The 27722-nt window shown below is 34.1% G+C and overlaps 3 pseudogenes; all 3 read left to right on the forward strand.

Annotated features, from left to right (window-relative positions):
• The first annotated feature begins 4813 nt into the window (after nt 1–4813).
• LOC101961896 (transmembrane protein 230 pseudogene) lies at nt 4814–5173 on the forward strand (annotated as a pseudogene).
• A 1014-nt stretch (nt 5174–6187) lies between these two features.
• On the forward strand, nt 6188–6357 carry LOC101963309 (small ribosomal subunit protein uS14 pseudogene; annotated as a pseudogene).
• A 5077-nt stretch (nt 6358–11434) lies between these two features.
• Nucleotides 11435–27460, forward strand: LOC101963594 (ribosome biogenesis protein NSA2 homolog pseudogene; annotated as a pseudogene).
• Nucleotides 27461–27722: the final 262 nt, after the last annotated feature.

Consider the following 27722-nt stretch of genomic DNA (forward strand, 5'->3'; position numbering starts at 1 on the left):
TCTGTTTAGTTCTTTTGCTCACTTATTAATTGGGTTATTTGTGGGTGGTTTTTGTTGGTATTAAGATTTTTGAGTTCTTTAGATATGCTGGATATTAATGCCCTATCTGAGGAGCATGTGACAAAGATCTTCTCCCATTATGTAGGCTCTCAGTTTATGCTCTTGTTTCCTTTGTTGTGCAGAAGCATTTAATTTGATACCATTTTATTTATTGATTTTTGGTTTCACTTCTTGTGCTTTAGGAATTCTGTCAAGGAAATCAGTTCCTGTGCTTATGTGATGGAGTGTTGAGCTCACCTTTTCTTCTAGCAGTTGTAGCATTTCTGGTCTAATTCCTAGGTCTTTGGTCCACTTTGATTTGTCTTTTGGTACAAGGTGAGAGATACAGGTCAAGTTTCATTTTTCTACATATGGATTTCTAGTTTTCCCAGCACCATTTGTTAAAAAGGATATCTTTCTCTAATATATGTTTTCAGCACCTTTGTCTAATAACAGATAACTATTTATATATGTTTGTCTTTATGTCTTCTATTCTTCTATTCACATCTGTTTTGGTGCCAGTACCATGCTGCTTTTGTTACAATAGCTCTGTATTATAATTCGAGGTCCAATACTGTGATGCCTCCGACTTCACTCTTTTTGCTCAGGATTGCTTTGGCTATCCTGGTCTCTTAATTTTCCAAATAAAGTTTAGAACTGTTTTTCTAGTTCTATGAAGAATGTCATTGGCATTTTGATGGGGATAGCATTAAATCTATATATTACTTTTGATAGTATGGCCATTTTGATAATATTAATTCTGCCTATCTCAGAACATAAAGAGCTGTTTCCATCTTATAAGGTTTTCTTCAGTTTCTTCTGTGTTCTATAGTATTCATTGTAGGGGTCCCTCACATCCTTCATTAGATGAATATCCATGTTTTTTTGAGGTTACTGTGAATTGGATAGTCTTCCTAATTTCTTTTTCATCAGACTCATTATTGGAGTATAGAAAAGCTATTGATTTATGTATGTTGATCTTCTGTCCTACTACTTTGCTGAATTTGTTTCTCAGCCCTAGAAGTCTTCTGGTGAAGTTTTGGGTCTTCTAAATATAGGATCACATAGTTACCAAACAGATTATTTGAGCTCTTCTTGTGCTATATGTATCCTTTTAATTTCCCTCTCTCATGCTGGCTAGAGTTTCAAGAACTATGCTGAATAGGGAGTGATGAGAATGGGTATACCTGATTGTTCCTGTTTTTAAATGAAACACTTTGTTTTTATGCAAGCAGTATGATGTTGGTCTTGGGTTTGTCATATATAGCCTTTATAAGGTTGAAGTAAGTTCCTTCTATCCATAGTTTCTCTAATTTTTTAAAAAAATGAATGGGTGTTACAAATTCATTATTATCAAATTCTTTTTCTGTATCTATTGAGATAATCATGTGATTTGTGTCCTTAACTCTATTTATGTGGCATTACACTTATTGATTTGCATATGTTGAACCTGGGAAAAGAGCTACTTAATCATGATGTACTATATTTTAATGTGTTTTTGATATGGTTTGCCAATATTTTTTTCATGAGTTTTAAGATATTGGCCTAAATACTTTTCTTGATATGTCTTTGTCTGGTTTTGGTATCAGGGTGATATTGGCTGCATAGAATGAATTTGACAGTCTTTCCTTCCTTTCTATTTCATAGAATATTTTGATGAGGATTGGTATTAGTTCTTATTTAAAGGTTTGGTAGAACTTGGCTAAGAATCTGTCCAGGTCAGGGCTTTTCTTTGTTGGAATACTTTTGATAGCTCTTTCAATTTCATTACTTGATATAGATCTGGTTAAGCTTTCTATATCCTCCAGGTTCAATCTGAGTAAGTCATATGTCTCTATGAATTTGCCAATATCTTCAAGATTTTATAGCTTATTGGAGTATAAATTTTTAAAATACTCTGTTGATCCTCTAAATTTCAGCAGTGTTTGTGGTGACATTTCCTTTTTCATCCCTAATTTGTTTATTTAAATTTTCTCTCTATTTGATTTAGTTTGGCTAAAGGTTTGTCAATCCTGTTTATCCTTTAAAAAACAACTCTTTGTTTCTGATCCTTTGTATTTTTTTAATTCTTAATTTCAGCTCTAATTTTAATTGCTTCCTCTTTTCTACTGATTTGGGTATTGTTTGTTCTTCTTTTTTACAGCCTTGAGGTATAATATTAGATTATAGCACGTAGCTAAGTTGTAGAGGCTGGCTTTGAACTTGAAATCCTCCTGTCTCAGCCTCCCAAGCCACTGGGATTACAGGTATGTGCCACTGCACCTGACCCAATCTATATCGTTTGATTGAAGAGATTAGATCATTTACATTCAATGTTATTATAGAGATGATTTTTATTTCTTTCCATTTTGTTTGTTTCCAATGTTTAATTCAGATTTGGTTTTCCTTTAACTATTATTGTGCAATTCATCCCTATGATGGTTTTCTTTTTATTTTCATTACTTCATGAAATATTTCATTGAGTATGCTTTATACTGAAAACTTTGAGGTTATTAATTCTTGAGCTTCTATTTATCATGGAAGATTTGTATTTTGTTTTCAATTTGGAAGGATAATTTTTCCAGGTATAGTAATCTAGTTTGACATCTATTTTCTTACAGAGCTTGGTATATATTATTCCAAGCCCTCTTGGCTTTTAGAGTCTGGATTGAGAAATCAGTTGAAATTTGAATTGGTTTACACTAAATATGACCAGCCATTTTTCACTTGCAGCTTTTAGAATTCTAAATTTATTTTGTATACTAGGAATTTTCATTATACTGTGTCTTAGGGCTTATTTATTGTAATTCTGTATATTTGGAGTGTTGAATGCATCTTATATTTGAATTTCCATCTTATTCCTAAGATTTGAAATATTTTCTAAAATTATTTCATTGAAAATATTGTGCATCCCCATCCCTTTAGTTTGTATTTCAGAGCCTTTATCTACCCCAATGATTCTTAAATTTGGTCTCGATTTTATCCCGGATTTCTTGAATGTTCTGAACATGGGCTCTTAACATATTTTTGTTATAGTCTACTTTATTGTCAATATTATATACTTTGTCTTCAAGGCATGAAAAATCTATCTCTAACATGTCCTATTCTATTGGTCATGCTTTTCACTGAATTTTTAATTTGATTTATTGAGTTTTTCATTTCTAGCCTTTCTCTTGGGTTCTTTTTCAGAATCTATCTCTATTGGAATGATCTTTCACTTCCTATATTTTCTCTCTAATTCCACTCCTTATATTGTCTTTTACCCCATAGATAAGTTTAATTATGAACTTTCTGAATTCTGACAATTCCTCCACTGTGGTGTTGATGGAATCAGTTGTTGAAGCATTATGTGCTGTTTGGGATGACTTGTTCCCTGCCTTTTCATATTGTTTGGATGTGTAATTATCTATTGGGATGGTTATTGCTTTTTTTAAAGCAAGGAACTACTTCATGAGATTCTTTCTCTTCAGAGCCCTGGGTTGGGTGATTATTCAGGTATTGATACTTTAACTCAATGTGGGGCCTCTGCTGATCCCAGTATCAGCACCACTTTGAGAGGACTCACTGAACCCTATTAACTACAAACACTTCAGAGCCAAGTCACATAAAATCAACCTTATGAAAAGCAAAAGTTATTAATATTATTTTCCATAATTCTTTTAATCCAGGTATAAAGTTGTAGTCAAGTTCTCTCAGATCAGTTATTCTTTTGCTTCCTCCTTTCTATGTTGTGGGAAATTAGGAATTGCTACCTAGCTCCATTCTGCCGTTTTCAGGACTCTTCCCATATTTTCTTTATTCATTAATCTGTTGACAAGGCATGTGGTCTGACTCCATATCTTAGCTCTTATGTAAAATTCTACAATAAACATGGGTATGCAAGTGTTTTTTTTTTGTATGATGACTTTAAACCACTTACATATATCTCAAAGGAGCATTGAAATAATTCACAATTTAATGTGGGCTAAAGTATATGCTCTAAGAAATTAGAGTCTTCTTACCTTTAGGGGCCATGAAAATTTTTATTTTTTTTCCTTTTTTGGATTTGTATTTACCTTTATATCTCTGTAGAAAATCTATGCTTGGCAAATGGAGAAAAGCAGGTAGCAACACCAAAACACCCACTCATCTCCAGCTCTCACTCCATAATGCAAAGTTTCTGACAAGGGAGCAGGGGTCAAACCAAGAAGTATTACACCTTCCTGGCCTTGTCTAAGAGAGTTGACAATATTTGGATAAGAGAATGGGAGAATTTAAGGCCTAGGTCACTTTTTAAAACAATAAATAATCAATTAATAATCAGAGTAGGTCAGCCTGAAATCTAAAATGAAGTTCAGTGAAAGATAATTGAAGAAGGCCATGTGAAAACCCTATAGGACAGAGCACCTGTTCAAGTTAGCACTTTTTCAGGAATAAATAGTGTGAGAACTTCTGAGCTAAGAACTACCAACCCCTGGCTGGCTTAATTTATAAACTTTGAAGGCCATCTCTAAATCACACACTTATGTAACACAAAGGCAGAAATCCTTGGTGGCTCAGGAATCTTAAGCATAATCTCTGACCAATCAGTGACTGATCATAAGCTACTCTGACCCAAGGACAACCAGGGTTAGCAAAGGTTAAATATGAAAACAAAAAAGAGTTCTGGTGTCAGGATGGTGCTTTCTAGGGGGCGGGGAGTTAGGTTGGCTGTGCCGTGAGGCCTGGGATGCCTTGGCAGGCAGCTGTGGATGGGTTCCCCACTAGCCCCAGTCTTGGTGCTATGCTCGGACTGTGGCTGTGTTACTGTGTTCTGATGCCGTCTTGAACGAATCTGGCTACTGGAACCCCCAGGAATAAAGTAAAATACTCAAGGCTTTCCCACACAGATGATAGCTACGTTGGTGTTCAGTTTAAGAAAAGCCCTCCTAAGATCCCTTATAAAGCCATTTGCCACTGTGCTGTTTTTGATTGGCACCTTTCTCATTATCACAGGCTCCCTTCTGCTGTCAGGCTACATCAGCAAAGAGAGGGGGCAGGGAAAACGGCTGTTCCTGTCCTGATCCTTGGCATTCTGGTGTTCCTGTCAGGATTTTACCATCTGTGCATTGCCCACTATGCATCTAAAGGCTACCAGGGTTAGTCCTATGATGACATTCCAGACTTTGATGACTAACATTCACTTTGATAAGTCACAGTGGGACTGAACCCAGCTTTAAGATGTTCACATTGAACAGAAACCATTGACTAAGGGTTGAGGAATTATGCAGTTTGCAGATGTTGACAGAATAATGGCCAGAGTTCATGGGTCCCTCTCAAAAATGTTCACTAAGGTTAATTATCTAATCAGGAAACACTCTGTTTTTCATCTGGCCCTGGCAAAACTCAACAAGTTTTTCCACATGAATATGTATCATGGAAGAATAACAATGCTAACTATCTGGAAAAGCAGGAGGTTATTCTATAGTGGAAAGTGTTACCCTTCCCTCCTTCTTTAGATGAGCATTTCTTTTAAATAGCCTTCTTTGTCAATTTGTTATTACAGCAAATGAAAGAGAGTAGTATGTCTAATTTCTTAGTTACTGAGTAATATATTTTTAAAATATCAAAAGATCTTATTCCCTACACTTATCTCTACCTTCACATTCTGGTGGAAGACCTCCATAAAATCACATATTAGTGTGGATCCATCTGTAATATTTTTTACTTTGTTTCTTAGTGACAAGGGATCAGGAACTTTTTAAGCCACGGAGTATGTTTTTAAAGCATAAGCACTGTCTCTGATACCCAGTCCTGGGCCAGCTCTGATCTTGTTTCCCAATAGGTTGGCTTGCATATAATTTGGATCATTCTAGCCTTTGTGGATGAAGATGTTCTATATATCATGGCTTTAAGGAATTTTGGCTATTCCCTAATGAAAAATGAAGATAAGTGGTTGCTATTTAGAGTGTGTAACCCTATTGCTAGCACCTGGTACTATAGTGTTCTCTGCTGAAGATCTCAAGACTTGGCTTGTATCCCTGGAAGACCACATCCTTAGGTTGATTCTGTTTCTTCACTTGAAAAAAAATGACTTATATTCAAAATAAATTAAAATGTCAGAATCCAAAAAAAAAGAGAGAAACAAAAACATACAACAATAACAAAACAGATTCCTTTCTTTTGGCCTTGTTGCGCCCCTAATAGCAAGATGGGTCACTAAGAGCTCTACTGGAGCCACTAGCAAAATTTGACTAGGGTTCTTGCTCTTGCAGCATCTGCTCAAACCAGAATGGTTTCATTCAGAAGTATGGCCTCAGCATGTGCCACCACTGTTTCTGTCAGTACACAAAGGATATAGGATTCATTGAGTCAGATTAAATGATCTTCCTTGAGTGAACTTTTCAAGACATCCATGCAATGCAAGAAACCTCTTTAGCTAATTAGTGTGTAAAAGTCATTCAAAAAACCAAGTAAAACAATCTGAGGAAAGGATATCAGCACTTCAATATTCAAAAGAAATGGACTTTTCAGAATTAGTCTAGCCAAGTCACTATAAAAATAAACCACAATAACCCTCCCCAGAAAACGAACAGTACCAAGAGATGTTGCAATATATTAACTAAAATGTCCAATTTTTAAATAAGGAAATTTTTAACAGACAGTGAAACAGGAAAGTGTGACTCATACACAGGAAAGAACAGGTACTAGAAGTTATCTTTGAGAGGGGCAAAGGTTGTAAAATATCTATTATGAGTATGTTCATAGAACTAAAGGAAGCTATGTTTAAAGAATTATAGGAAGGTAAGATAACAATGACTCATCATGGAAAATACAATTCAAAAAATAGAAATTTTTCAAAAAACAACCAAAAAATCTGGATCCAAAATATAATTTAATAAAAAAAATCACAGGAGGTGCTCAACAGTAGATGTGAGGTGGCAGAAAAAGAATCAGTAAACTTAAATAGCTCACCAAATATGTGTAAGTCCTAAAACTTGTAACCTATGAATTCAGAGGCTGAGGTGATGGCTTTGAAGAAGGGAGAAGGGCTCATGGGACAAAGAATTCAGGTAACCTCTAGAAGCTAGAAAAGGCAAGGAAAGAAGTTTTCCTTTATTTTTCTTCTTTATAGACTCCAAAGGGAGTATTAGCCTGGATGACATCTTGATTTTCGCATAAGATGGGTGACCTTCTGACTTCCAGAAATGTAACACACATACACACACACACACACACACACACACACACAATATATATATATATATATATATATATGACATATGACAATTTTTTTTAAAAAATTACTTTGTCTGTGAGAGGGGCAAAGGTTGCTTTGTCTGTGAGACAAAGCAATGAAAAAGAAAACTGCCCCAAAATGTTGGGAGAATAATTAAAGGATTTAAAAAGTATATTGGAAAATATCTACTCAATACAAAGACAGAAAAAAATGGAACATAAACAAAAATTATAATGAAGTTAATAGAAACCAAAAGCACAATGACAAGCATAAATCAAGATATATCAATAATAGCATTTGATGTGAGTGAATTAAAGTATTCATTCAAAAAGGCAGTGATTTTGTGGATAGAAAAACAAGATCTAATCCTAACTATACTGTCTGCAAAAGACATATTTAATATTTAAAGACACAAATAGATTGAAAGTAAAACGAAGGAATAAGACATGTTATACAATAGCACCTGTAAGAGAGCTGGAAGTGCTATATTAATATCAGAAAAAAATATATTTCAGGTCAAAAAAGATTGCTAAACGGATATTGTATAATGATAAAATGTCAATGCTTCCAAAAGATATAACAATTATATAGCATATTCATATAAGAACAAAGTCCCAAAACACATGAAGAGAAAAAGGCATAATAGAAAAATTCAATAATTATAGTCAAGAATTAATTTTTTTTTGTACCAGGGATTGAACTCAGGGGCATTTGACCACTGAGCCACATCCTAGCCCTATTTTGTATTTTTTTATTTAGAGTCAGGGTCTCACTGAGTTGCTTAGTACCTCACTGTTGCTGAGGCTGGTTTTGAACTCACGATCCTCCTGCCTCAGCCTCCCCAGCTGCTGGGATTATAGGTATGCGCCACCACACTGGCTGATACCAAATTTTTAATAGTGGATAAAGTATCTAGGCAAAAGATCAACAAAAGTACAGAAAACTTGAATAACAATATAAATCAATTATAGTTAATGAATATCTATAGAATACCTTCCTCTACAGTAGCTGAATACATATTCTTATCAAGTATACATGAAACATTCTCCAGGATAGTCCCATAGGCAAGGCCATAAAATAACCCATAATGATGTTAAAATTAGATATTACACAAACATATCCTCTGACCATAATAGAATGTGATTAGAAACCAACAGCAGAAGTGAATTTTATAAATTAAAAATGTATGGAAATTAAGCAATGCAATTTGAACCAATCAATAGATTTTAGAAGAAATCACAAAGGAAGTCAGCATAGATGAGTGAAAATAATATGTCAAACTTATGAGATGTACTTTAAGCAGTGTTAGAAGGAAATTATTTGCTGCAAAAGGCTACAAAAGTTCTCAGATCAATAATGGGAACTTTCATCTTAATAAACTAGAAAAAGAGAAAAAAAATGAGACAGAAAGAAATAATTGAGATTACAGTGCAAATAAACTAAATAGAAAATATAAAATAATAGAGAAAATTAGAAAACCAAGTTGTTTCTTAACAATGATTATCAAATTGGCAAATTTTTCATTAGATGGAACAAGAAAAAGGAGACAAGACATAAATTAACAAGACTGAAAATGGAACAGATAGTAATTCTAGCAAGTTTATAGAAAGTGAAAGTATCATTAGGAAATTTATGAGCAATTGTAATCAACAAATTGCATAACAGATTATATTAACAAATTCCTACAAAAAGCAAATTGCCAATATGGGTGTAAGAAAATAGAAAGTGAATAAATAAATAAGAGATTGAATTAATAATTCAAAATTTCCCACAACAAAAAAATGCTGAGGTCCAGATGACATTACTGGTAAACCCTAATTAACATTTAAATATTAATTAATGTCAATCCTTCACAAATTATCCCAGAAAGTAAAATAATTAATAATTGAACAATGAGGAAAATATACTTCTTTTGGTGGAACAACTGCATTTCAACAAATGATGTAGGGATAACTGGATGTAATCTGCAATAGAATGGATATTTACCCATACTTCATAGCATTAGGATCATATTTATAAGAATTAAAAGTATAAACTTTTGCTTTTCCAAGATAAACAATATTGATAAACACTTAGCCAAACTAACCAACAAAAAAGGCGATCCAAATCAACAAAATTAGAGATGAAAAAGGAGATACCACCATAGATAATTCTGAAATTCAGAAGTTCATTGGAAACTATTTTGAAAATTTATATTCCAATAAACTGGAAAATCTAGAAGACATTGAGAAATTTCTAGACACATGTGACCTGTCCAAATTGAACTAGGAAGATACAGGAAACCTAAACACACTAATACCAAGCAATGAGATTAAAGCAGCACAAGCCCAAACAAAGAAAAGCTTAGGACCAGATAGATTTCCATGAGAAAACTAACACCAGTCTTCCTCAAATTATTTTATGAAATAGAAAAGAAGGGTACAATGCCAAATTCATTTTATGAAGCCAGTATAGCCTTGATACCAAAACCAGACAAAAAAAAAAAAAGGAAAGAAAATTACAGGCCAATACCCTGGTGAACATAGATGCAAAAATCCTTAGTAAAATATTAGCAAACCACATTCAAAAATTTACAATAAGAAAATAATATACCATGATAAAGTGGGTTTCATCCCAGGGATGGAAGGTTGGTTCAACATGTGCAAAACAATAAATGTAATTAACCACTTCAATATAATTAAAGAATCACATGATCATTCAATAGATGCAGAAAAAGCCTTGAGAAAATCAATCATATATTTATATTAAAAATGCTTGAGAAACTAGGGTTAGAAGAAACTAATCTCAACATTATAAAGGTTATTTGCAATAAAACCAAAGCCGACATCAGACTGAATGGAGAAAAACTGAAAATGTTTCCTCTAAAATGAAGAACAGATAAGGATACTCACTCTCACTACTTCTATTTAGTATAGTTATTGAAATTCTAGTCAGAGAAATGAGGCAACAGAGGGAAATTAAATGGATACAAATAGAGAAAAAAAGTTGAATTATCTCTACTTATTGATGACATGATCCTATATTTAGAAGACCCAAAGAAACTCCACCAGAAGACTTCTAGAGCTGATAAACAAATTCAACAAAACAGCAGGATACAAGATCAGCACTCATAAATCAAAAGCTTTCCAATACTCTAATTATGAATCTGCCAAGCAAGAAAAAAAAATCTAACCAAAAAGATGAAAGACCACTATGATGAAAACTATGGGACACTGAACAAAGAAATCTAAGAAGACCTTAGAAGATGGAAAGACCTCCCATGTTCTTGGATAGACAGAATTATGGCCACACTACCAAAAGCATTATACAGATTCAATGAAATCCCCTTCAGTATACCAATGAATTTCTTCATAAGCCTAGAGAGAGAGAGAGGTTCTAAAATTCATTTGAAAAAATAAAACACCCAGAATAGTCAAAACAATCCTGAGTAAAAAAAGTGATGCTGAAGGAATCACAATACTGGACCTCAAATTACACTACAGAACTATAGTAACAAAAACAGTAGGACACTGGCATCAAAACAGATATTAAGACCAATGGAATTTAAGACACAGAGACAAATTCACATAGATACAATCATCTGATTCTCAAAAAAAAGGTGCCAAAAATATGTTGGAGAAAAAATAGCTTTTTTTAAAATGATGCTGGGAAAACGGGGAATCTATATGTAGAGGAATGAAAACAGATCCCTATCTCTCACCCTGAACAAAAGTCAATTCAAAGGGATTAAAGACCTAGGGATGAGACTAGACACTTTGCAAATGGTTGGAAACAAACAAAAACAAACAAACAAAAAATAGGATTGACACTCCAATGCAATGGCATAGGTCCCAACTTCTTCTCCCTCCCTCCCTCCCTCCCTCCCTCCCTCCCTCCCTCCCTCCCTCCCTTCCTTCCTTCCTTCCTTCCTTCCTTCCTTCCTTCCTTCCTTCCTTCCTTCCTTCCCAGGGGTTGAATCCAGTGATGTTTAAATGCTGAACCACATTCCTAGTCTTTTTTATTTTGAGGCAGAGTCTCTTAAGTTGTTAAGAGACTCACTAACTTGCTGAGGCTGTCCTTGAGTTTGTGATCCTCCTGCCTCAGCCTCCCACGTCACTGAGATTTCAGGTGTGTACCACCACACTAAGTATAACTTCTTAGCAAGACCAAACTTCTTAACAAGAGCCCTAACACTTAAGAACTAAAACCAATGATCAATTAATGGGATGTCATCAAATTATGAAGGTTTTGCAGGGTAAGTTAAACAAAAGAATGAAGAAAGAATCTACAGAACGGGAGAGAATCTTTGCCAGCTACTCCTCTGACAGGGAATTAATACCCAGAATACATAAAGAACTAAAAAGCTTAACACAAAAAAACTAATATTCCAATCAATAGGCAAAAGAATTAAACAGGAATTTCTTTAAAAATGAAATAAAAATGACCAACAAATACATGAAAAAATGTTCAACATTCCTAGCAACCAGGGAAATGCAAATCAAAACTATATTGAGGAGCTGTGGTTGTGGCTTAGTGGCAAAGCACTTGCCTCACTAACGTGAGGCACTGGGTTTGATACTCAGCACCACATAAAAAATAGATAAACAAAATAAAGTTATTAAAAAACTATATTGAGGGCTAGGGTTATGGCTCAATGGTAGAGTGCTTGCCTAGCATGCACTGGGGTTTACTCTCAGCACCACATAAAAATAAATAAATAAAATAAAGTTATTGTGTCCATCTACAACTAAAAAATATTTTTTAAAAACTATATTGCAATTTCATCTCACTCCAGTTAGAATGGCAATCATCAAGAACACAAATAATAACAAATGTTGGTAAAGACGTGGAGAAAATGATATACTCATATGTATGTTGTTGGTAGGTCTGCAAATTAGTACAAGGCACTTTGGAAAGCAGTATGGAAATTCCTCAAAAGACTAGAAACACAACCACCATATGATCAAGTTATTTATCCAACTCCTTGATATTTTTCAAAAAGAACTAAAGTTGGCATACTATAGTGATAGAACCACATCCATGCTTATAATAGCACAATTCACAGTAGCCTAATTATGGAACTAGCTCACCAGATAGAAGTCTGTCAGTAGATGAATGGATCAAGAAAATCTGATATATATCATATTTCATATATATGTTTCATAGAATCATTTTTTCTATATATATATTTCATAGAATCATTTTCTATATATATACTCTCTCTATATATATTTCATAGAATCATTTTCTCTCTATATATATATTCTCTCTCTCTATTCTCTCTTTCTCTCTATATATAGTCTCTCTCTCTCTCTCTCTCTCTCTCTCTCTATATATATATATATATATATATATATATATATATATGTTATAGTAATAAAACAATGAAACAATGGCAGTTGTTAGGACATGGATGGAACTGAAGAACATCATGCTAGGTGCAAAGTGCCAGACTCAGACAAGTGTCAAATGTTTCCTCGCATATGCAGAGGCAAGAGCAAAGTAAGGAACAAAATGTGTGGTGGGGCAAATGTCATGAGAATAGAGGGGAGCACAGTCTAAATGGGATGGAGGGGAGAGATGAGGGAAGGGAAAAGGGAGTGACCATGGAATGAAATTGACCACATTATGGTCTGTGCATGTATGAATACACCACAGTGAATTCCACCTTTATCTACATCTAGAAAACACCAATTGAAAACAACAAATAGAAGGAAGAGCAGTGAAGTAGAGGAAGGGAAAGAGGAGGGAAGAGGAGAGGGAAAGAGGAAGCACAGGGGACAGATTGCAGTGGATCAAGTTATACTCCATGCATATGTGATTGTGTCAAAATGAACTCCACTATTGTGTGTAACTATAATGCCCTAATAAAAACACTTAAATAACCTTTTGGAAGAAAACATAGGAATAAATATTCCTGGCCTTTTGTTGATCATAGACTTTTCAGATATACACCAAATGCGCATGCATTTGAAAAGTTGATTACATATAAAATTTTGTTTCAAATGATATCATCCAGAAAGTGAAAAGATGCCCCTCAGAATGAGAAAAATATTTGCAAATCATATATCTGATAAGAGACTTGTCTCCAAAATTATAAAGAAATTTAAGTCAATAATTACATAAATGGGCAAAGGATCTTATAGGCATTTTTCTCTCTCTCTCTGTCTCTCTCTCTCTCTGTCTCTCTCTCTCTCTGTCTCTCTCTCTCTCTCTCTCTCTCTCTCTCTATATATATATATATATATATATATATATATATATATATATATATATTCAAAGCCAAATGTGGTGGCACATGTTTGCCATTCCAGCTACTCTGGAGTCTAAAAGGATCACTTAAGCCCAAGAGTTCAAGACCAGTCAGGGCAACCAGAAAAACCCAGCCTGAAAAAATAAGCAAATGGCCAACAACTATTTGAAACCATGCTGAACATCATTAAGTGTAAGGGAAGTATAAATTGAACCAACATGAAGAGGCAACCTCATAAACAACAGAATTGTTTGAAAATAATTTAAAATACAGATAATTAAGTGTTTTGGTGAGAATTTGGATAAATAAGAACATTGCTGGTAAGAATGTGAAATTGTGAGGCCTCTTTGGAAAACTGATAGTTCTTCTAAATATTAGAGTTACCATGTAACCCAGCAACTCCACTCCTAGGTATCTATCCAAGAGAAATTAAATACTATTTTATAACATAAAGATTTTATATATAAATGTTCAAAGAAGCATGATTCATAATGGGCAAACATTCGACCCACTTAAATGTTCATTAATGGTGAGTGGATAAACACAATTTACTATACTCTTATAACAGATTTTTATTCATCAATAAAAAACATTGAATCACTGATATTTTCTGAGACAAAGATGAACATTTCACTTATGAAAAGATAAAAGCCAGTTATCAAAGACCACATATTGGATTATTCAATTTATATGAAATGCTTATAATATGCAAATCTAGAGAGGCAGAAAGTATATTAGTGGTCCTCTAGGTCTAGAATAAGGAAATTAGAAAGTGATTATTAAGAGGTATAAGTTTCCTTTGGGGGGAAATAAGAATGTTCTAAAACTGTATTATGGTTATGGTAACACAACCCTGTTAATCACACTAAAACCCACTATTCACTTTAACTGGGTAAATTTATGGTATGTAACTTATATTTCAATAAAGCTACTGAAAATAGCAGAATACTTTTTATTCAAGTTGACCTAATGATAATTTTTTTCACATCTATACTACATTTTCAAAAAAAAGAGTAAAAGATGACATTAGTATAATACGATTCACTAAATTCTGGAACTTACTAAGATTGCACTAGTTTTTCATGTATCCTTTTTGGTATACAGTATTATAAATTTTTTATCACATGTATTGATTTGTGTAACCACTACTAAATTTAGGATATAAAATTATTCCATCATCATGGAAAAACTCCTCTGTGGTACTCCTTAAGAGTAAGGCCCTCCCCCTGCCAGCCCTAAACCCTGAAAACCACTTATCTATATTTATCATAAATTTATTATTAGGAATATATCATAAATGAAGTCATGCAGCATGTAATCTTATGAGATTGACTTTATCACTCAGCATATCTTTGAAATTTATTCAAATGTGTTATATGTACCAATAGTTCATTTTTAAATAGATAAGTAGTATTTTATTATTTGAATCACCACAGATTACTTATCAATTCACCCACTTAAGGACATTTGTTTCCTGTTTGGGGCTAATAAAAATAAACTGATATAAACATTCACATATAGGTTTTTATGTGGATATGCACTTTTGTTTTCCTTGGATAAATATCAAAAAGAATGATTGCTAGATTGTATGGTAAGTTTATGTTAAATTTTATGAGAACCTCTCAAACTATAAGAAACTGCAGAGTGACTGTACTATTCCATATTTTAATGGAAATATATGAGATCCAGTTGCTCATTATTCTCAGAAGTGCTTAATATTTTGTGTGATATACATACATATACACATATATACATACTCTATTCTGATGTGTGTGCAGGGTTATGTCACTGTGACTTCAGTTTGTTTGCCTAATAGTTTTTGCAGTGCTAGGGACCAAACCCAGGGCCTTGTGCATGCTAGACAAGCACTCTACCACTGGACTACATCCACAACTCTTTCCATGCTTTTTGTATTCTTCTTCTGTATGTGCTCTTTTTAAAATTTTCTTCCTCCCACCCCCACCAATACCGGAGATTAAACCCAGGGTGCTCTACCATTTAGCTACATCCCCAGACAGATTTTTTTTTTAATTTTGAGACAGGGTCTCATTAAGTTGCCAAGGCTAGCCTCGAACTTGTGATCCTCCTGCCTCAGCCTCCTGAAGTTGCTAGGATTATAGGCATTCACCACCATGCCTGACTGGTATATACTCTTTGATAAAGTGTCTATTCTTCTTTTTGCTTATTTTCCAATGATATCACATTTAAAAAATTTTTTTGAGCTTACAAGATTTCTTATATATTCTGGATATGAGTCCCTTGTCAGATGTATGTTTACAAATATTTTCTCCCAGTCTAAAGCTTGTATTTTCATCCTATTAATAATGTTTTTTTGGGGAAACTTTTTATTTTTAATTTTGATGAAGTGATTTTTTTCTGTGCTAGATCATACATTTGATGTCACATCTAACATCTTTTCATCAAACCTAATTTATGAAAATTTTCTAATATTCTTAATTAACTTTAAAAGTTTTATAACCTTACAATTACATCTATGATCCATTTTGAGTTAAATTTCTGGCCTATGGAAGTGCAATTGTTCTAAGATCAGTTAGTGAAAATACTTTTCATCCTCTATTGAATGACTTTTGTAACTCCTTCAATAATTATCTAGCTGTATTTTGGGGAGTTTATTTCTGTATTTTTCGGGGAGGTACTGGGGATTGAACTCAGGGACACTTGACCACTGACGCACTTCCCCAGCCCTATTTTGTATTTATTTAGAGACAGGGTCTCACTGAGTTGCTTAGTGCCTTGCTTTTGCTGAGGCTGGCTTTGAACTCATGATCCTCCTATTTCAGCCTCCCGAGCCTCTGGGATTACAGGACTGAGCCACTGCACCTGGCTCCTAATTTATTTTGAAGCATGTTTATAAGTGAGTTTTGGGTGGTGCTGTGTCTGGAAATAAAGGCCTTGTTCTTTACCACTGAACTATACCCTTGTCCTTGTTTTTAAATTTTTGACTTCCACGTGTTTCTTTCCTCGAAGAAGGATAGTCTGCTTTTTAAAAGTTCATTAACATCACTTTAGCTTTTGTCTCTTGATCTTATAACCTGGGACCTTGCTAAATTCACCAGCAGTTTTTGAAAGAAAGAATCTTTGGGATTATGACTCCATCAAATGGATTAATCCACATATGAGGTCAGAGCCCTTATCATCTAATATTTTGACCTCTGAACACTGCTACATTGCCTGACACATGAAATTTCAGATTTAAACCATAAAAATATTAAGTATGAGATTACCTATGGATTTTTTGGTATATGGTCTTTGTCAGGTTGAGGAAATTATCTTCTATTTATTCTTTACTGAGATTTTCCCTGATGAAAAGGGATTATATTTTGTCAAAAATTTTATATCAATTTATCAGATCATGTTTCTTTACCTTTTTAATATGATGGATTACATTGATTGGCTTTCTAATATTGGATTAGTCTTGCATAACCAAAATAAATTCTAGTTGGTTGCAGCACATTATTATTTTATTTACTGATGGATTCTATTTGTTAACAGTTTTGCTGAGGAAATTTGCATCTATGTTCATTAAGAAAAATAGCCTATATTTTTCTTACTTTGTAATGCTTTTTTCTAATTTATTATCAAGGTTATCTTATGCTGTTAAAATAATGTTGAAAATGTTCAATCTGCTTTTATTTTCTTGAATTTCTTTTGTAGAAGTGATATCTGTCAGGGAAATCATCTCTATTTAGAAATTTATTTTCAAAAGGAGTTTAAATGACAAATTCAATACCATTATTAGTCACAGGACTGTCAAGATATCTACTTGATGTTATATTCCAATTGAGTACAGTTTGCTTTTTTGATATTCGGCTGTTACAGTTTCTTAAACCATAAGGACACCTGAACCACTTACTTAAATGACTGTGGATTGGAAGTACCATATGATCCAGATAATCCTCAGTATAATCCAGAAAAGTTATAGTCAGCATACTGTACAAACATGTTTGTAGCAGTGCAATTCATTATAGCCAATTATGGAACCCGCCTAGGTATCCAATGACAGAAGAAAAAATAAAGTGTGTTATATATACACAATTTTTATTCAACTATCAAGAAGAAAGAAATTATGTCCTTTGCAGGAATATCAATGGAACTGGAGAGTATCATGCTAAGAGACATAAGTCAGACTCAGCAAGTTAAGAGTCATAAGTTTTATCTCATATTTGGAAGGTAGACAGAAAAAGATTAAAAAAAATGATCTCATGAAAATAGAGGGTTGGGGAAGTGGATTAACTGTGGGAAAGGGAAAATATTGGGGAATGTGATTGATCGAATTGTGCTATGTCATGTACAAATATGTCAAAATGAATCCTAGTATTATATATAATTATAATGCACCAATGAAAAATTTTAAAAACTGTGGCATACACCTGCAATCCCAGTAACTCAGGAGGCTGAGGCAGGAGGATTGTAAGTTCAGTCCAGCCTGGGTAACTCTGATTGTGTCTCAAAAAAAAAATAAAATAAAATAAAATAAAAAGGACTGGGGATTAGCTCAGTGGTAGAGCGCCCCTGGGTTTAATCCCTAGTACTATGTACAAATAAACAAAAATTGTGGATATATATGTTGTTTTATACAACAATTTTTTGGGGGTGTCAAATTAAGGATCCTAAATTAGGATTGACACTTGCTTGAAATAAGGAATCCTATCTAATAATACAAAGATCTCCCTTCTAGAACTCTATCTTCCCTAAGCCAGATCTGAATATAAGGTAAAAGAAAAAAACAACATTTTCTTTTTTGGTACCAGGGACTGAGCCCAAAGGCACTTAACCACTAATCCCCATTCCCAGTCCTTTTTATTTTATTTTATTTTTTATTTAGAGACAGGGTCTCACTAAGTTACTTAGAGCCTTAAGTACTGAGGCTGGCTTTGAACTTGCAATCCTCCTTTCTCAACCTCAAGCTGCTGGGATTATGGGCATGTGCTATCATGCCTAGTAGGAAAGCCACTTTTTGAAGATTATATTGGAATCAAAAGGTTATTCCTATTTTATAGATTGACCTAGATAATATAATGTCTCCTAAATATTGTTGAAATACCTTTTGTGTCACCCAACTATCATTTTGGATCATTGTAATGTGTTAAGATTTTTTTTTTCTGTTTAAAATCTAGAATCCTCTCCTGGAACTTCTTAGTTTCCCAAAAAGTTTGAGGAAGAGCCTAATGTGTAAAAAGACTATGGTCAGGGCCTGGGGTTGTAGCTCAGTGGTAGAGTGCTTGCCTAGCATGTGTGAGGCATTGGGTTTGATCCTCAGCACCAAATAAATAAATAAATAAATAAATAAATAAATAGAATAAAGGTATTGTGTTCATTTACAACTAAAAAGAGTATGGTCATCAATATCATTCTACATATAGTTCTTAAATTGAATAAAATAGTCTACAGGCCAAAAAATACATATAAACCAGATATTCAATGTGACTTACACATTATTATTTCACAAATTAAGATTTTACAAAGAATTAAATATTGGCAAAATGAAATATTATAACTATACTGTTCCCATTTTAAAAATAAGAAATTGACATACATAATATAGCTAACTAAAGTATACAATATACTTATCAAAAATTAAATTGATGCTGTCAAGAAATAAGTAATGGAGAGAAGGCATAAATTTTTAAGGCAGTTATGTACTTTCATATTCTATGTTATTCAGAATGACCAAATATTATTCAAGTTATGTCTTTCTCTGCACAAAAGGTATGTCCTTCTTTTCCTCACAATAGTATATTTTACTTTGTAAAATATCCCTTACAAAATAGAATAAACAATGAATGAATTTTTTTTTACTTTTAAAGTTACATTTCATCTTTTGATAGTGTCTATGTAACTCCTTGTGAAAGATAAGTAGCATACTTATGCTTCATTTTTATTGACTTTTAAAAATATATTTTAGTTGTAGATGGACACAAGACCTTTGTTTTATTATTTTATTTTTATGTTATGCTGAGGATTGAACCCAGTGCCTCACATGTGGTAGGCAGGTGCTCTCCCATTGAGCTACAACTCCAGCCCCTTATACTTCAGTTTTTCCTCCCTTCTTGCCAAGTTATGATTTTGTTGGTATATTATTATAACTTATTTTATTGGTATATAACACATCTGCATACATTTTAGCATTTGTCTTAGTCCATTCAGGGTCTTATAATAAAATATTTTACAATAGGTAGATTATAAACAACAACTTTGATATTATTTCTCAAAGTTCTGGAGGCTGGAAAATTCATACCAAGGTGCTGGCAGATTCAGTATCTCTTTCTGGTTATCAGTGATCTCTTTCTGGTTCACAGACACGACTTTCTTGCTATGTCCAATATGGCAGAAGAGGCAAGGTAGCCCTCTGAGGCCTCTTTTATAGGGTGCTAATACCATTCATGAGGTGGGAGGGATTAACAGTGGGAAAGGTAAAGTACTGGGGAATGCAATTGATTGAATTATGCTATGTACATGTACACATGTCAAAATGAATCCTAATATTATGTATAATTATAATGCACCAATGAAAAATTTTAAAAAATATGGCATATTCCTGCAATTCTAGTAACTCCTCCTCAAGGCCACACTTCCTAATACTATCACTGGTGGATAGCTGGTCAACATATGAATTTCGGGGGCACAAACATTCAGACCATAGCATTGTGTCCGGAGCTTCCCAAAACTCATGCCTCTTGCATATAATACACGTTCATTATTTCCTAGGATCCCTGCAAATCTTAACTCATTCCAGCATCAACTAAAAAAGCCACACATATCATCTAAATACCATCTTGATCAGATATGCATGACATTCCATTCAAAGTACAATTAATCCTGAGACAAACTGTTTTCCAGCTGTGCACCTGTGAAATCAAGCAAACTATGTAGGACTGTCAATTAGTACAACTACTATGGAAATCAGCATGGAGGTTCCTCAACAAACTAGGCTTGGAACCACCATATGATACAGCTATACCATTCCTTGGTATTTACCCTGAATAATTAATGGCATCTTACTACACTGATACATGTATACCCATGTTTATAGCAGCACAATTCATAAGAGCCAAACTATAGAACCAGCCTCGGTGTCTATCAATGGAATAATGGATAAAGTAAATGTGGTATATATACACAATGGATTTTATTCATTGATAAAGAAAAATGAAACAGCATTTACAGAAGAATGAATGGAACTAGAGACCATCATGTTAAGTGAAATAAGTCAAACTCAGAATATTATACATTATATGTCATATGTTTTCTCTCATGTAGAAGCTAGAGAGGAAAAAGGAAAAGAAAGGTGAGGGAAGGTAGATCTCCTAAAAATCAAAGGGATATTACTAGAGGAAAGGGACCAAGAGGTGGGAGGTGGGGAAGGAGGGGAGAAGTGCTAAGGAGTAATGTTGGCCAAATTATATGATCAAATTGTGTGCATGTACGAATATGTAATGACAAGTCCCATTGATATCTACAACTATAATGAACCAACACAACATCTGTAAAAAAATATGTGCTTCCAAAATACAATGGTAGGAGAGGCAAAGGATAGACATTTTTTCCTTTTGAAATGGGAAAGAGGAAATTGGTAACAGGTCACAAAGAAGTCCAAAATTTGAATGCTTACAAATAATTGTTTTATTTGAGAGTCTGTCTTCCAGACTCACTGGATTGGAAGTCTCACCTCCCCATGTTTGCTGGCAGGAGTTGGGCCATTAAGGTTCAGGTCAGCCCTATCCCAGGAGGTTGAGCAGCCCCATCCCTATGATTTGGAGTTGGGTGCCTGTGGCTCTCCATAATCACATTTTGGTAGCACTATTGATCTGGGGTCACAGAAGTGGCCCTATCCTCAGAGTTCCACTAGGCACTGTCCTGGTGTGCATTTTCTGCACTAGCCCTGGCCTCATAGTAGCCATCTGCTTGGGTTGCATGCTCTGGGTTCCACATGGCTCCATCTGTTGGGAGCTAACTATGAGCTGTGTATGAACTGAGTAACATTCAAGCCATCAGGCAGTGAAGCTGCTCCTTTGGGAACTCCTGGGTGGAATCCACCGATTTGAGAATGCCCAAACCTAGCTCACAGCTCCAAGTTTAAACACAGCCTCCCAGAGGTGGGCGTAGCCTGAAAAATGCCAACTAACCTGTTTACTACAAGACCTCTGACACACTGGGAAGCCAGCACGGAAATAAGACTCCTCCCACACTGAAATCTTATACCTATTGATCCCCTTTGATCTGTAACTGCTATAATATCAAGCAAGCAAGGGCTTTTTCTTAGAAGTCAAACCCCTCTGGTCGGCTCCGCCCCTGCTTCAAAAATATTCTTGCCTTTTGACTTTATTTTCTGATATAGTACTTTCATAGCTTTTATTTCACAGCCAGCCCAGTCTCACAATGTGTACCCATTCCCTTGCCCATGTTAGATGTATGTGAGATATCGACCCTTTGAAATCTAGGTAGAGGTAGTCATGCCTCCATAGTTCATGTACTCTGAGTACCAGTAGAAGTGATTCCATGGGGTACTACCAGGATTTACTGCCTGTGCTCTCTGCAGGGGTGGCCACTGTAGACAATAATGTACTTGGACTCACAGGAGCAATACCTGGGATGGCCAAGGAGTACTGAGCCAGAAATCAAAGAGCACAGCCTTGAGGTTCTACTAAGCAAACCCTGAGAACCCATGTGTGCCCTTGGCTCTTTTGAAATCATTCTGTCTGCAAGGCACTTGCACTCTGGGCTTAACATATTAATATATATATATAATATAGTCATCATTTCCACCTGAGATTTCATAAGAATGGATGTCATCATCTATATTTCTTCCAAAATTCTGCTCAAGAGGACTCAGATATTCTCTAAGAAGACAGAGGTTTTCTCTACAGCTCTCCTCCATTCATGACAATGTAGGCTTGTTCTAACATCCACCTCAAATAGTATTTCCAGTCTCTACCCATTACCAAATTCTAGAGCTGCTTCCACATGTTAGTATTTGACAGAGCAGTACCTCTGCTTCCTGGTACCAATTTTGGTCTCAGTCCATTGGTCTGCTACAATTAAATGCCACTAAGTAGCCTATAAACAACAGAAATTTCTCTTTTTATTTGTTCTAATTAGTTATACATGACAATAGAATGCATTTTTACACATTATATATAAATGGAGTATAACTTCTCATTATTCTGGTTATACATGACATAGGATTACACAGGTCATATGATCATATCCACATAGGGTAATAATGCTTCAGAACCCCTTCCCTCCCTTCATTCCCCTCTAATCCAAAGTACCTCTATTCTTCCTTAGTGTTCCCATATTGTGAATTACTATTCATATATCAGAAAACAACATTGGGCCTTTGGTTCTTTGGGATTGGCTTATTTTGCTTAGCATGTTATTCTCCAGTTCCATGCATTTACTGGCAAATGCCATAATCAGAAATTTATTTCTCATAGTTCTGGAACCTGGGCAATTGTTCAAGGTGAAGTTGATGGTAAATGAGGTGTCTGGTGAGAATTCACTTTCTGGTTCACAGCCTTTTCACTGTGTTCTCACATGGTGGAAGGGCAAGGTTTTCCAAAATGGTGGTACATATTTACATTCCCACCAATAGTGTGTTAGAGTTCCCTTTTCTCCATACCTTTGCCAGGACTTATGTTCTTTTTTTTTTGATAATAGCCATTATAATAGGGCTGAGGTGATATCTTATTAAGGTTTTAATTTGCATTTCTCTGATAGCTAGTGATGTGGAACATTTTTCATATACCTACTGACAATTTGTCTTCTTTTGTGAAATGTCTATTCAGGCCCTTTGTTCATTTATAAATCATATTTTTGTATTCTTGCTATGGAGTTCCTCATATATTTTAGATACTAACCTCTTGTGAGATGTATGGCTGCAAATATTGCTCCCATTCTTTATGTTGTCTCTTCACTATGTTGATTGTTTCTTTGGTAGTGGAGAAGATTCTTAATTTTACATTATCCCATTTGTCTATTTTTGCTTTCACTGCCTGTGCTTTTAAAGTCACACCCCAAATTTAGGGTCCAGACAAATACTATTGAGCTTTCCCTCTTGTTTTCTTTTAGTATTTTTAAAGTTTCAGATCTTATGTTTTAGTTTTTAATCCATTTGATTTTATCTTTTGTGTGTGGTGTGAAATAAGGACCCAATTTCACTCTCTGTATGTTGCTATTTTATTTATCCAATATCATTTATTGAAGAGACTATCCTTTCCCCATTGTTAGTTCTTGGTATCTTTGTTGCAAACTACCATTACTAATGCATGGGTTTATTTCTAGAATCTCTGTCATGTTTCATTCATCTATGTGTCTGCTTATGTGTCAGTACCATCCTATTTTAGCTGCTATAGCTTTGAGGTATATTTTTAAGTCAGACAGGGTGATGTCTCCAACTTTGTTATTTTTGCTCAATACTGCTTTGGTTATTTGGGTTCTTTTCTGAATTACTTTGGATACTATGGATATTTTAACAATACTAATTCTTCCAAACCATGAACATAGATAGATCTCCATTTGTTTGTGTCTTCTTTAATTTTTTTTTCCAACAGTGTTTTATAGTATCCATTGTACAGATTGTTTACCTCTTTGGCTAAAATTTTTCCTAAGTAATTTTTTGTAGTTAAATGGTTTTGTATTATTGATTTCTTTTTTGAATAGCCTAATGTTATTGGTATATATTTTTGTATGTTGATTTTATTTTCTGTAATTTACTGATTTTTTTTATTCCAACAGTTTTTTGGTGGTTTGGGGATTTTGGATATTTAAGATAATGTCATGTACAAAAAGTGACAATCTAATGTCTTCCTTTCCAACATGTATGTCTTTTATATATTTATTTTGCCTAGTTGCTCTGCATATGACTTCCAGTACTGATTTTAAAGGAAAATCTTTCAACTTTTCACCACCGAATATGCTGTTATGTCTGGATTTATCATATGAGGCATTTATTATGTTGAGGTACATTTGTTCCATACCTATTTATTAAGAGTTTTTTTAAATCCTGAAAGGATATTCAATTTTGTCAAATGTTTCTTCTGTCTATTGAGATGGTCATATAATTTGTGTTTTCATTGTGTTAATGTAGTGTATCATATTTCTATATTTGTGTATGTTGGACCATCCTTGTATCCTTGGGATAAATTCCACTTGATCATGGTGGATGATCAATTAAATGTGCATTTGAACTTGGTTTGCTAGTATTTTGTTGAGGAGTTTTGTTTTGAAAATCTGTTGAGGTCAGAAATAGGGAGTTACTAAAACAATGGAAATGAAATTTCACTAAGGCAAGATAAATAATCTCTAAATATGGGCAGTTCAACATAGTGCCTTATTCCAACAATAATTTATTAAACACTTGAAACCTGTTAAGAGGATATGTTAGATGTTCTTGGCACAATGAAACAAAATAATTTAATAAAAGAATCCAATGACTTTTTGCCATTTTCAAATAAAATCCAATATTTTGGGTACTGAAAAATGAGGAGGAAATGAAGACTTTCCCAGAGAAGCAAAATCTGAAATAGTTCATTACTACCAGACCTGCACTATAAGAAATCCTAAAAGGAGTCCTTCCAGTTACTTAAAATAAAGAATGTTAGATAGCAAAATGAAAGCATTTGAAAAATAAAGTTCTCTGATAGAGATAAATACAGAATATACACATGGAATCCTATACTATTACAACATTAGTACATAAACAACTTTAAATTCTGCTAGAATTCAAAAGAAAAACTTAGAAAACCCCCGAATCTATATTAGTAGAGATACACAAAATAAATATGCAGTACCTGACATCAATAACATAAATGGACAAGTACATTGATATAAAGGAGTAGAGGTTTTTTTTGCAATAAAACTTTAGTTTTTCTCAGATTAAAATGTATTGTTACAAAAAGTTAAAAAATAGACTGTTGTAACCTTAAAATATCCTATGTAATCCCCATGGTAACCACAAAGCAAGTACCCATAGAAGATACACAAAAGGAAATGTAAAGGTAAGATAGCAGGAAAGGGAAAGTGGGACAAAAAAGCTTTTGATAAGGATATATAGAAAATAATTAACAAAATGGCATTATAAAGTTCTTTCCTATCAGTAATTATTTTAAATGGCAATGCATTAAACTCTGTAATCAAAAGAAAAATCAGTCGAACAAAGTGAACGGAACTGGGAGTGAGATGGGGAGGGAAAGGGAAAGTCCTGGGGATTGAATTAGAGCAAATTATATTCCATAACTCTATACTTATGTGCAAATGAACCCTAATGTTATATATAACTAAAGAGAATCAATAAAAATATAATAGTGAATAACTATCAAGTATTTTTTCTGACTCAGTGGAATGAAAGTAGAGTACAACAACAGAAGAAAAAGCAGAAAACTCTCAAATATGTGAAAATTAAACATACTCTCCAACAGCCATACTCTCCAACTTCTTTCTTCAAAGAAGAAATCAGAAAGAAAATTAGAAAATATCTTGAGAGTAATGAAAGCCCAATATATTAACCTTATAGAATGCATTGAAAGCAGCACAAAAAGGAAACTTTTTGTAGTAAATGCTTATATTAAAAAGAAAATGGGGCTAGGATTTTGGCTTAGCAGTAGAGCACTCGCCTAGCACATGTGAGGCACTGGGTTTGATCCTTAGCACCACATAAAAATAAATAAATAAAATAAAGTCATTATGTCCATCTACAACTAAAGAAAAATATTTTAAAAAAAGAAAATGATCTTATATCAACAATCTAACTCTACACTACAAGGAATTGGGGAAGAGAAAAACAAGCTAAATTCAAAGTTGGCAGGAGGAAAAGAATAATTAAGATTAGAGCAAAATCACTGGATACCCCCCCAAAATATTACAGCAATAAAGTTAAACAACAAAACTGTAATGGGTTCCTTTTAAAAGAACAACAAATTTGAAAAACATATAAATTTACAAAAGAAGATGAGAAGATTCAAATAACTAAAAGAAGTGAAAGGAGATATTACAACCAATGCTACAGAAACGAAAAGGCTTGTAAGAGACTACTATGGCTTTCTTGTTCTCGGTTGTTGGTAAAATTAAGGTATTGAATGATATCTTAAAAGTTATGGATACCATGTGGATTACTATCAGAAAAAGAGAAGGAAGGAAAGAGAAGCTCTTGAATGTTCAAAGAAAGCCAAAAAAGAAAAAAAAAAAGCCTGAAGGCTAAGCTCTACCATAAACAGTGCCATGCTGAGAAAATATAAATGAGAAAGACTATCAAAATGCACAAAAAGAGAAACACCAAATAAAAGATCAATTAAAAATTGTGCAGCAGGAGTAACTGTCTATCTTCTAGGCAGAAAGGGTGAGTCCCAAGCCAAAGAACAATTCAACATGATTAAACAAAAACAACAAGGGAAGGTAAGCAAATGGGAAGTCACTCTGCCCAAATTTCATGTGCAGGGAGAAAGAGAAATATTAAAAGTGATTCAAGGGCCAGGGCTGGAGCTCAGTGGTAGAGTGCTTGCCTAGCATGTGTGAAGCACTGGATTTGATCCTCAGCAGCACCAAATAAAAACAAACAAATAAAATAAGAATATTATTTCCATCTACAACAATAACAAAAAGTTTTTTTAAAGTTATTCAAAAAAGGAAAGAGAAAAAGGAAGGCATGGAAGAGGATGGTTACTAAAGTCTACTTTGTTGGAGATGACTTTAGGAGAAAACCACCTGAATATGAAAGATTCATTAGGCAGATGGGATTATGTTTCCAAAAGGGCCAGGGAACACATCCTGAACTGAAAGCCATATTTTGTCTGCAAGTACTTGGTGTGAAAAAGAATTTCTCATCCTCATTATACACAACTTTGGATGTTATTATTAAAGGTATTGTCATTGAAATGAACATGAGTGAGTCCAGGCTTGTAACACAAGAAGGCAAAGTTATTTGGGGGAAATATTCCCAGGTTGCCAACAATCCTAAAACTGATGCATACATAAATATGGTCTTACTGGTTTGACAGCAGTTTCATATTCCTTATAATTATTGAAGATTACAACCAGTTAGGCAAACTACCATTACTGTGATGTTTCTGAACACTATCAAACAGCCTTAGATATCTGCAATCATCAAGAAACTAAATTGTAAGGAAAAAAACATTAAAATGACCCAGTTTTACAAATAATTCTTTATTTGGGAGTCTGCTGAGGGCTTAAATGTTAGTAAGATTGAATAGGGCTGGGGTTGTGGCTCTGTCGTAGAGCGCTCGTCTAGCACATGCG

This window comes from Ictidomys tridecemlineatus, chromosome X (genome assembly GCF_052094955.1).
Source record: "Ictidomys tridecemlineatus isolate mIctTri1 chromosome X, mIctTri1.hap1, whole genome shotgun sequence".
Lineage (NCBI taxonomy): Eukaryota > Metazoa > Chordata > Mammalia > Rodentia > Sciuridae > Ictidomys > Ictidomys tridecemlineatus.